Source organism: Garra rufa, unplaced genomic scaffold, assembly GCF_049309525.1.
Source record: "Garra rufa unplaced genomic scaffold, GarRuf1.0 hap1_unplaced_583, whole genome shotgun sequence".
NCBI lineage: Eukaryota > Metazoa > Chordata > Actinopteri > Cypriniformes > Cyprinidae > Garra > Garra rufa.
The window spans coordinates 1,980-13,232 of NW_027394849.1; the positions used below are offsets into that span (position 1 = coordinate 1,980).

At 42.1% G+C, this 11,253-nt stretch overlaps 1 pseudogene; it reads left to right on the forward strand.

Moving 5' to 3' along the window:
• The first annotated feature begins 1,173 nt into the window (after positions 1–1,173).
• On the forward strand, positions 1,174–4,148 carry LOC141317258 (uncharacterized; annotated as a pseudogene).
• The last annotated feature ends 7,105 nt before the right edge of the window (positions 4,149–11,253 follow it).

Below are 11,253 nucleotides of genomic sequence, written 5' to 3' on the forward strand. Positions count from 1 at the left end.
GAGAGTTTCGTGTTCTTGTTAAGTTTTGTGCAAGCCGCGACCGACCCAAACGTCTTCGCTGACCTGAACTTTAACAGCGCACAACTCGCATCATCAGGCAACGCCCAAGAAGACATCACATCGACCGACCACCAACCAATCGACAACCTCGGGAAGGCCCCTTTCTGGAGCGACGCAACAAAGGAATTCCCTCGGGACAGAAAAAGGCAACGCAAGTAACCTCCAGGTTCTAACTGAACTGGTGCATTTGATATAAAGTTTAATAACCTCTTTGAGAGACTCAATACGAGGGTTAATTAAGTGATTGATGGTTGTTCAGGTCTAAGCAATTACACATATTGCTATAAACTTGGGACTTCATATTTTCATTCCTTTAAAGTCATCCTTTCCTCACTTTCTCTTTCTGCAACTTGTGTGAATGCGTGTGTTTATGTTAGATTAGTTTGTATGTGTTAGGTTTATCCAATAAAATCATATTTTTATTAGAAAAGATAAGTATCTTGTGTTTTGTGCTTACAAGTTAATGTCTTAAACTGCCGATTTTGCTACTGTGCTAATATATAGTGTTTTCACTATGTTCTGGATAGTAATATCCATTGCAGAGTTTCTGTTACACGGCTCGTTTAATGAATCGCAGGTCGACTCTGAACAGCCGTAACACAGCGATTCTGTTTAAATTCCCTATTGAATCATATTCGATTCCCTTTGAGCTAAATTAAATGTACTTAATCCCTTACACCTACAAAGGAAAGATACCCCCAGGGGTGCCCGAGAGGGGGGGAGAATGAGCACCCCAATAGGACGGACCTAAGAACGATGACACAGGACAACGGAACAACGACAACGACAGTAAAGTGCATCTGCGGCAAGAGCTGCAAGAACGAGAGGGGCTTAAGAATCCATCAAGACAGGATGAGATGTCTGAAAGCAGCATTGACAACGACACATCGCACAGAAGTCACAACTTCTGGTAAGACGCAGGAGGAGCCAGGCCCGGAGGCAACCCACAGTGCCCAGAGCCTCCTAGTGTCGCCAACACCTGCTGCCAGCCGCTCACCTGCCACTGAAAGCTGGCCTCAAGTGACAGCACCTCCTGACAGCCCACAGAGCCCCCAAAGCCAGCAAGCGGCAGCCACAAGAACTGACTGTGTCCCTTTGGCTCAACCAAGGATCCAGTGACCCCAATCCTCAAAGAAAGCTGAGTGGCGCCAGTTCGATGAGGATGTGAACCAGATCCTGGAAGTGACAGGCAAGGGGGATGTGGACCATCGACTGTTAACAATGACCACACTCATAGTGAAAATTGCAGCTGAGCGATTCGGAACTGTGACATCCAAACCCACTCCATCGGCATACACTCCAAGCCACAGAGTGAGGAAAATCAAACGTCTCAGGGAAGAACTCAAGCTACTGAAGAGCTGGCCTAGTAGATCTGAGAGGAATCCTGAGGAAACAACTCTTGACCCTTTGTAGGGCAGAGTCCCACAGGAGGAGGTGGAAAGAGAGAGCAAGGAAGAGGGCAGCATTTTTGGCCAACCCTTTCAAGTTGACCAAGCAGCTCCTTGGCCAAAAGAGGACTGGCCAACTCACCTGCTCAAAGGACGCTATCAACAACTACCTCAAGGCCACTTATTCTGACCCAAACAGAGAACGACTGCTGGGGCCATGCGATGCACTGCGGACACCACCAGAGCCCACATCAGAGTTCAACCTGAAGGAGCCCTGCCAAAGTGAAGTGGAGGAAGTGGTGAGGAGAGCAAGGTCAAGCTCAGCACCAGGCCCGAGTGGAGTGCCTTACAAGGTATATAAGAACTGCCCAAAGCTTCTACACAGGCTCTGGAAGGCCCTGGAAGTTATCTGGAGAAGACGGAAGATCGCCCAGCCATGGAGGTATGCTGAGGGAGTGTACATCCCAAAAGAGAAGTCTGAGAACATCGACCAGTTTCGGGTCATCTCCTTGCTCAGCGTGGAGAGCAAAATATTCTTCAGCATTGTGGCCAAGAGACTCTCCAACTTCCTGTTGAGCAATAAATACATCGACACATCTGTGCAGAAGGGAGGTATACCAGGAGTCCCAGGTTGCCTGGAACACACAGGCGTGGTAACCCAGCTCATCAGGGAGGCAAGAGAAAGCAGGGGGGACCTAGCTGTGCTGTGGCTAGATCTCACCAATGCCTACGGCTCAATACCCCACAAGCTGGTGGAGGTCGCACTGGAGAAACATCACGTACCCCAGAAGGTGAAAGGCCTCATCCTGGACTATTACAGAAAGTTCAGCTTGAGAGTCTCCTCTGGCCAGTTAACATCAGATTGGCACCAGATTGAGGTAGGGATAATCACTGGTTGCACCATCTCAGTGACCCTCTTTGCGCTGACAACATGATGGTCAAGGCAGCTGAGAAAGAGTGCAGAGGTCACCTCAGCAAGTTTGGAGTAAGGCAACCTTCCATCAGAGCCTTCATGGACGATCTCACAGTGACAACAACCACGGTACCAGGAGCAAGATGGATCCTCCAAGGGTTGGAGAGGCTCATGGCATGGGCACGCATGAGCTTCAAACCTGCAAAATCCAGATCCTTGGTGCTAAAGAAGGGGAAAGTCACAGATGAGTTCCGCTTCAGGCTGAGACAACATCAAATCCCATCAGTCAGTGAGAAACCAGTAAAGAGCCTCGGGAAGGCCTTTAACTGTAGTCTCAAAGACAGAGACTCCATCAGGGAAACCAGCACTGACATGGAGGGCTGGTTGAAAGCAGTGGATAGATCAGGGCTCCATGGAAGATGCAAGGCTTGGGTCTACCAACATGGAATCCTCCCAAGACTCCTCTGGCCCCTGCTCATCTATGAGGTCCCCATGTGGTTGAAGGTTTTGAGCAAAAGGTGAGCAGCTATCTACGCAGATGGCTGGGATTGCCACGCAGCTTAAGCAACATTGCTCTGTATGGGAACACCAACAAGCTCAGACTTCCTTTTGGATCAGTCAGGGAGGAGTTCATTGTGGCACGGGCACGGGAACATCTGCAGTATTCTAGATCCAGAGATGCGAAAGTGTCCGGGGCAGGGATTGTCGTCAGGACAGGGAGGAAGTGGAGGGCAGCAGAGGCAGTCCAACAAGCTGAAACTCGGCTGAAGCACAAGGCCATCCTTGGGACAGTAGCGCAAGGCAGAGCCGGACTTGGGAGCCTAACAGCAACCCGGTACGACTTGGCCAGCAGGAGGGAGAGGCAGATGCTGGTGCAGGATGAGGTGCGTGCTTCAGTTGAGGAGGAGAGAACCAGCAGAGTAGTGGCCATGCGGCAACAAGGTGCCTGGATGAAATGGGAGCAGGCGATGGAGCGGAATGTCACCTGGAAGGACATCTGGACGTGGAACCCCCAGAGAATCAGGTTCTTGATCCAAGGGGTCTACGACATTCTTCCCAGCCCATCTAACCTGTACACATGGACAAGAGTAGAGACACCTGCATGCCTGCTGTGTTCCAAGCCAGGGACACTAGAACACATCTTGAGCAGCTGCTCCAAGGCACTAGGCGAGGGCCGGTATCGGTGGAGACACGATCAGGTCCTTAAATCAATTGCTGAGGCAATCAGCAAGGGGATCAAGGACAGCCGATACCACCAAGCCACAGCTAAGGCCATTCACTTCATCAAGGAAGGACAAAGGCCAGAGAAAACATCAATGAGCTGCTCTGCTGGGTTGCTCTCCACTGCCTGAGACTGGGTGATATCAGTTGACCTAGAGAGGCAACTAAAGATTCCACAACACATCACCCAGTCCACACTGAGACCTGACATCATCTTGGTCTCTGAGGCCACAAGACAATTAATCTTGCTAGAGCTAACAGTGCCCTGGGAGGAGAGGATGGAGGAGGCTCAGGAGAGAAAGAGGGAAAAATATCAGGAGCTGGTGGAGCAGTGTCGGACAAATGGGTGGAGGACCAGGTGTATGCCAGTGGAAGTGGGCAGTCAGGGATTTGTCAGCCACACCCTGAACAAGGCCTATGGTACACTGGGCATAACAGGCGCCAACCGAAGAAGAGCCATAAGCAACAACATAGAGGCAGCGGAGAAAGCATCCAGTTGGCTCTGGTTGAAGAGGGGAGAATGGTGGGGGCGGTAGCATGCCACTTGGACACAGGCCGGGGTCTGATCAGCTTTGGTCGGGTCGTCTAGAGCAGTGGTTCTCAATCCTGGTCCTGGGGGACCCCTGCTCTGCACATTTTGCATGTCTCCCTTATTTAACACACCTGTTGAGATCATCAGCTTGTTAGGAGAGAGATACATAAACTGAACTAACGAGCTGATGATTTCAATCAGGTTTGTTAAATAAGGGAGACATGCAAAATGTGCAGAGCAGGGGTCCCCCAGGACAAGGATTGAGAACCACTGGCCTAGAGGAGGGTGTCTGTTGCAAGACCCGAAACACCCCGTGAGTCCAGGAAACAACACTGATGATGTGTCAAAGGTCGTGCATCAGAAGATGTTTCTGTAACAGATACCTAAAATCCCCTCTGTAAAAACATTTGACTTTAAAAAATAAATAATAATACATTTGACTTTAAAAAAAATAAAAAATAATAATAAACAAGAATTTTGAAACTGACTTCATCCAGTGTTAAGATTTTTGTATTAGAAATGTATGGAAATTAGTGCATATTTAATTAAATAATGCCTAATTTGCATATTTAAACGTAACATTTTAGAAAACGTGTAATACAAAAAATGTTTGCAATTATCAATATAATCAATTAACTGAGTAAGTAAGGTGATAACTATTAGTTTTTTTTTCACCCTATTCACCTGCAGTGTCTCACCTTAATAATTAGTAAGGTAGTTGTTAAGTTTAGGTATTGTCACAGTGTGCGGGAAGACGAGGAGCCAGGGAAAACAGGAGGAGACTGAGGAGTAAATGACATAAACTGATTTATTAACTAAAACAAAACAAAACAAAATGCCAAACAGAGGACAAGCACTAGAACTACAACAAAACAAAACCTAGGAGCTGACAAACACATTTAAACATTATCGACGGACAAGGGGTAGTGAGCAGACACAGACTTAAATACACAGAAAAACAAGGCGTGGTTTCAAACGAGATAACAAGATGACGAGGGGGAAATACAAATATGGGCAAGACTAAACCAAAAGGACTAAACCAAAAGGGGGAGAACAAGGATTAAACCATATAAACTAGAAACAGAGGGTGAAAAACACTGGGAAAACATAACAGAACAGAAACATAATCCTGACAGGTATTGGGTAGGATTAGAGATGTAGAATAAGGTCATTTATATGTGCTTAATTAGTACTAATAAATGGCTAATATTCTAGTAATATGCATGATAATAAGCAACTAAGAAACCGTAAAATAAAGTTTTACTGTACTTCCGTTATATGGATTTTTATCATGTTTTTACACTAATTCTTTGATGCATGAAAGAGGTCAAACAGGCTTGAAGCAACATTTCAGAGAGTGATGGAAAACACAAATTAAGCATTATTAACCATTTCAAAGTGACTTTTATGAGAATTACAAATGCTGAACACTTAAACAGACCACATATTGTCGGGTAATGCTTTATGAAGGTAATGCCACGCAAAATTCTGAAAATCACGCAAATCTGACAGAAGTGTAATTAAGGTGAAAAGCGTTACGGCCATGTAGTCGCCTGAGCGTCTGAGCTAAAGAGTTACTTGTGTGTACTTTTTCCACTTCGTTTTCACATTTTGTCACAGTCCATAATTTACTTTTAGTTTCACATGCTTAAAGTTACAGTATTTAAAATGTACTGAGTTCAGTTTATCACTAACAGCCATGTATAGACACTCTGTGCTCAAAGGACATGTGGAGGTGCTCGGTGGAGGTATTTATAGCCAGACTTTACATTCTCCCAGCACTAGAATGGATGGACCATCAAAGCCTGTGACAGCACACAGTGTAACTCAGGGTTTCCCAACCCCGTTTAAACTCTTACTAATCAAACACGCCTTATTCAGCTCATTAGTAGAGACTCCAAGACCTGAAATGGATAGGTCAGATAAGAGAGACCTCAAAAATGTGCCTCCTGATGTGCCGCCAGGAGTTAGGAAACACTGGTGTAATTGCTGTAACACCACGTTTGTTACATAATTCAGCTGATCTGTTTCTTGACAGATGTAATCAAAGATGTAATGAATATGTGAATGAGCAAAGTACGTTTCACTTTCATTTACAAACATATCTAATAAACTAATACTAATAAACTAACACAAACACACAAAAACAATGCAAAACAATATATAAGTTTGTCATATTGATAAAAGCCTTAAACATGTGAAATAACTTTACTTCTTCCACGCTTTTTCATTTTAATAACAATTCAGACATTTTCCAAAAAAAAAAAAACAAACAAAAAAAAAACACTAAAATATATAGGCTATATCATATAAAACGAAGATAAAAAAATATTCCAAATGCACATTGAACAGACTGATGTACTGAACACAAGCATGATAATTATACAATTATAAAATTGTAACTGCTATTCCTACCTTACAGAGAGACTGTGTTGGTGGTCCTTATGCCTAATGCCAGTTTATGGAAAAATCTGAAGTCTGTGAGCCATCAGCCTTGAATAAACAAGTTGGTTTTGAAGCGAACGAACATAGGAGAGGATGAGGAGAGAGGAATAGGTTGAGAAGTCATTGTGCGGGAGCAAGTGGTAACTCTGCCTGCTGCTGCGGCGGAAAACATACTGAGAGACCCGAATCTCCTGCTATGAAAGGCTATGAAACGCCTGCTATGAAAGATTCACTCTCTCGCTTTTACTGTCTCCCTCTCTCTCCCCTGCTCTCCCCCATGCTCTATCTGTTCCTATCCTTCCTGTTCTCTCCTCCTCCTGGTCTTGTAATTAATACTGCTCTTTGTGTGTCACATGTGAACCGGTCTGATGCCTCTCATTCACAACCTCTCCGTCTGTCTACTGAAGGGCTTGCATGAGTGCTTGTTTTTTTTTTTTTTTATAGTTGATTAGTCACTCAGAGAAGTAGTTGACTAGTTGAGGTATTTGACTTTGATGCGATATGGAACTTTTGCATTATTATTGACACTTTATTGTCTTATTTTAATACTGTAAGGTTGCTTTGACACAAAAAAGCGCTGTATAAATAATCTTGACTTGACTTGAGGTCAGTGTTTACTCATTTGTAAATGAGGCACAATATGCCATTCAGCTTCAGTGTGTTGAGAGTGTGTGAGTGGAGAAAACATCCACTCAGCTGGGATGATATGCTTGAGAATTCAAAGTGTGGATGTTTCCATTATCTATGTCCTCACTTATAGTTTCTATCAGCCTCTGGGCGACACTTACTTATTTTTTTGAGCTGGTTTGAGAGAATTCTGGCTTCTCTGTGAACTCTCCAATGAACTATATATATATATACACTTTGTTCACTTTATTTCCACATCCACCATCTGGTTAATTGCAATTGTCTTCTGAGTACACTGGGAGGCTGTTCTTTTCACTGTTATATTATCATTGATATACTGTTGTGGTTAATACATTTGAGGTCAAAACTTTACATACACCTTGCAGAATTAAATGTTAATTACTTTACCAAAATAAGAGGGTTAATACACAATGCATGTTATTAGTACTGACCTGAATAAGAAAAAAAAAAAAAACATTTACATAGTTGTGTTTATAAAAATGCCCACATTCGAGCGTATCAAGCGAATTTGTTTGTTTTGTTTGTTTAGTGATAGTTGTTAATGAGTCCCTTTTTTGTCCTAAAACTGCCCGCTGTTCTTTAGAAAAATTGTTCAGGTCCCAAAAATTAATTGGTTTTTCAGCATTTTTGAGTATATGTGAACCCTTTCCAACAATGATTGTATGATTTTGAGATCCATCTTTTCACACTGAGGACAACTGAGGGACTCATATGCAACTATTACAGAAGGTTCAAACACTCACTGATGCTCCAGAAGGAAAAAAAAAAACTATGCATTAAGAACCGGGGGTGAAAACTTTTTTTTTTTTTAATTTGAAGATCAGGGTAAATTTAACTTTTTTTGTCTTCTGGGCAGCATGTAAGTATCTTCTGTAACTTTTAAAGGACAGTATACATAATAATAGCAATAAAAAGATATTTAGGCAAAATAAGAATTCTTCATCATTCTGTTTAAAAGTTTACACCCCTGGCTCTCAGTCACTGTGAGAGTATTATCCCTAAAAGCAGGTATTCACAATACAAACCATGAGAGAGGCAATTCTCACAGCGATTACGATTTCCACTACAGGGACTCTTGGGAATCCTATAAACAAAGATTATTTAAAGAAGTGAAATCATAACTTTAGAAAACAATTTTATGTTAAGACCTTCTCAGTTTCACCGAAGGTCTATGAAAGGTAATAATTCTTTTTTTTTTTTTTTTTTTTTTTCCGGGAAGAACTTTTAATATCTTTGTAACTCGATTACACCAAAAAAGTTTCTATGTAGGAGAAAAAAAGTGCCAAAAGTGCTCCATTTTATATAGTTTAGAAGAACATTGTCCAATCCTGCTTCTAGAGGGTCAACATCCTTTAGACTTTAGATCCAACCTGTTCTAGCACACCAGCATAAATGTTTATAGTAGTGAACCCAAAGATTTTGAATATTTGGTTCAGGTCAGTTTGATTGGGGTTGATGTGAAATATTTTTTCTTACTGTGAAAAACATTTTGAAGATCCTTTAAAGTCACTATAAAGAGCATTTTCTGCAGTAAAAACTATCCATGGATGTTAATATTTCTTCCTGGAACAATAAGCCACTTTTCCGCTGTCGGGCCAAACCATTCTTGTTGCTTAACCATTCCATTCCATGCCGATCCGGCCCAGCTGGCATGGATATGGTTTCGTTTTGGCAGTGCAAATAGGGATAGATGCTATTTATAAATGCAAATAGCAATAGATACTATTTACACAATGTAAAAATAGCAGTATTTGCTCTGCAATAATATTAGTTAGATGCTATTTATATTACTTAGTGCAAGTGGCAGATATTTGCACCTTGTTATTGTAATGCATCATAAAACAAGGCAAATTATTATTTTTATTAAAAAATATAAAATAGATGCTGCCTTATTTGGATAATAAAACCAATAAACACACTCAAGGCACTTTATGTTCCACTTTTCGATTATTTTCATAATTTCATTGAAAATAAATGCCTTTCTGATGTGATATGTGATGTGAAATGTGATGTGGAATGGGAGTGGAAGGAGTTCACCAAAAGGTGGATTCGAACTCGGGTCAATCATGTCAAAAAGTCACTATTATGCACTTTACCACTTAAGCCGCTGGATCTTTTCTTTAGCAAGCATCTTTTGTACATGTTGTTGGATGGAGCTAGTGTTAATAGCCTCTGCCAACAAGGCGGGCTATTTGCACTTAGTGTAAATGGACACTCCGTTTCATTTTCTACTGTAGAGCTGATAGCAGAGCTCAAAATACAAATGCATCGGGCATTGCCTTGGTAATGCAAGTGTTCATACTGTATGAGATGTATGTAGGTACTGTGTTATGGAAAATGATCAGATATTTCTGTTTACTTCGCTTAAACAGTGTGCTTGGCCAGCTACAGAGAGAAACTAGTACCCAGACAACAGACAAGTGACTGATCCTGAGTGGCAAAGTCACTACACGCATTTTACCAAGATTGTTCAGCATGGTTAGCCAACTGTGCTGAGAATTCCAGGCTGAGAATGGTTTGTAATCAGGCTGCACCACACTGAGCGTTTCTTACTGTTCTTAGAACCATTTGCCCAGTGGTTACTGGCTATTGATGCCAATAAAGAACCTTAGCTTTTATAAATGTATGACATTGCTGTAAGAAACCCTTTTGGACACCTTTATTTATGCATTGATCAAAACCACTTTCCAGCAGTTTCTAAGTCATTCGAGTCAAGACAGTGACCTGAAGAGACTCAGTGTATATAAATTTATATCAAAGTCATGTGAATCTGTGCAACACACATAGTGTGTTCTGGTACAGAGATACAATAACACAGAGCAAATCTTATGCATGAGTTAATACAGACCACAAAACATATCCACAGTGTTGTAGTATTTAAAACCGAACTCGTTCCTGACTCTAAACTCCAGTGTTGAGCACAGAACACAGCAGAAAGGTTTTGTGGTCTGTGCAGACTTGCGCATATGATCTGCTCTGAGCATTTGTGTCTCTGATAAGACCAAACTCCTAAATCTATGACGAGACCAAGACAATGAAAATATTCTTGATTTGAGTTTGAACTTGAGTACTTCAACTCTGCTGTCCAGTACAGGGGTGTTGGAAGGTTGTCTGAGTTACCTGTCACAACACATTTAATAAAGCATCACTGCATCTAAAATCAATTACTTAGAATACCAAACAGTATGGCAAAAGAGTAGTCTGAATTCATAGTAAAACAGTTGAATGGTGGTAGTTTATGAAATGGCAGATGCAATTCATCTGATTTTTGCCTACCCCATGGTTTAAAGGGTTAGTTCACTCCAAAATGAAAATTATTCCATTATTTACTCATCCTCCATGCATCCTAGATGTATATGACTTCCTTCTTTCAGACAAATCCAAAAATTATACTGGCACTTCCAAGCTTTAGAATTGCATGGGCGGGTGTTTCTCTTCATCAGTCCAAAACAAGTCCAACAAAGTGCATCCATCTATAATAAAAAAAAGTGTCTCAAATGGCTCCGGATGGTGATTAAAGGGCTCCTGTAACAAATCTATCTTTCGCTGGCTGGTCGTACATGGAAGCAGTTCTGGGCAGATGTTGTAATACGTCGGCATTACACATGCACCAATGAGTCTCACACAAACCAACATTTGCTTACGTGAGCAAAGGAAGCTAAGTTTCCTTAGTTTTGCAATAAAACACCAATATCCTATTGGTTTATATTAAAGTCCTCCTACATTTCTTCTCATTTGTGACCAGTGCTGTATTTACCTCTCTCCACGGTGCGTTCGCGTTCGGTGTTCGACTTCTCCTGCAGTGACTCTCCTAGCCACTAAGGGGCACTGTCTGCTCTCTCTTGCAATTACTCTCCCAGCCACTAGGGAGCGCTGTCTGATCCCTCTCGCAATGACTCTCACAGCCACTAAGGAGCGCTCCCTCTTGCAATGACTCTCCCTGCCACCAGGGGGCACCACCTGATGTGAACTCTTTGTTAGCACTTCTCATTAAGTTAATTGGTATCACCTGTATTTTGTTCTATTTAAGTCTGGCGATTTCATTG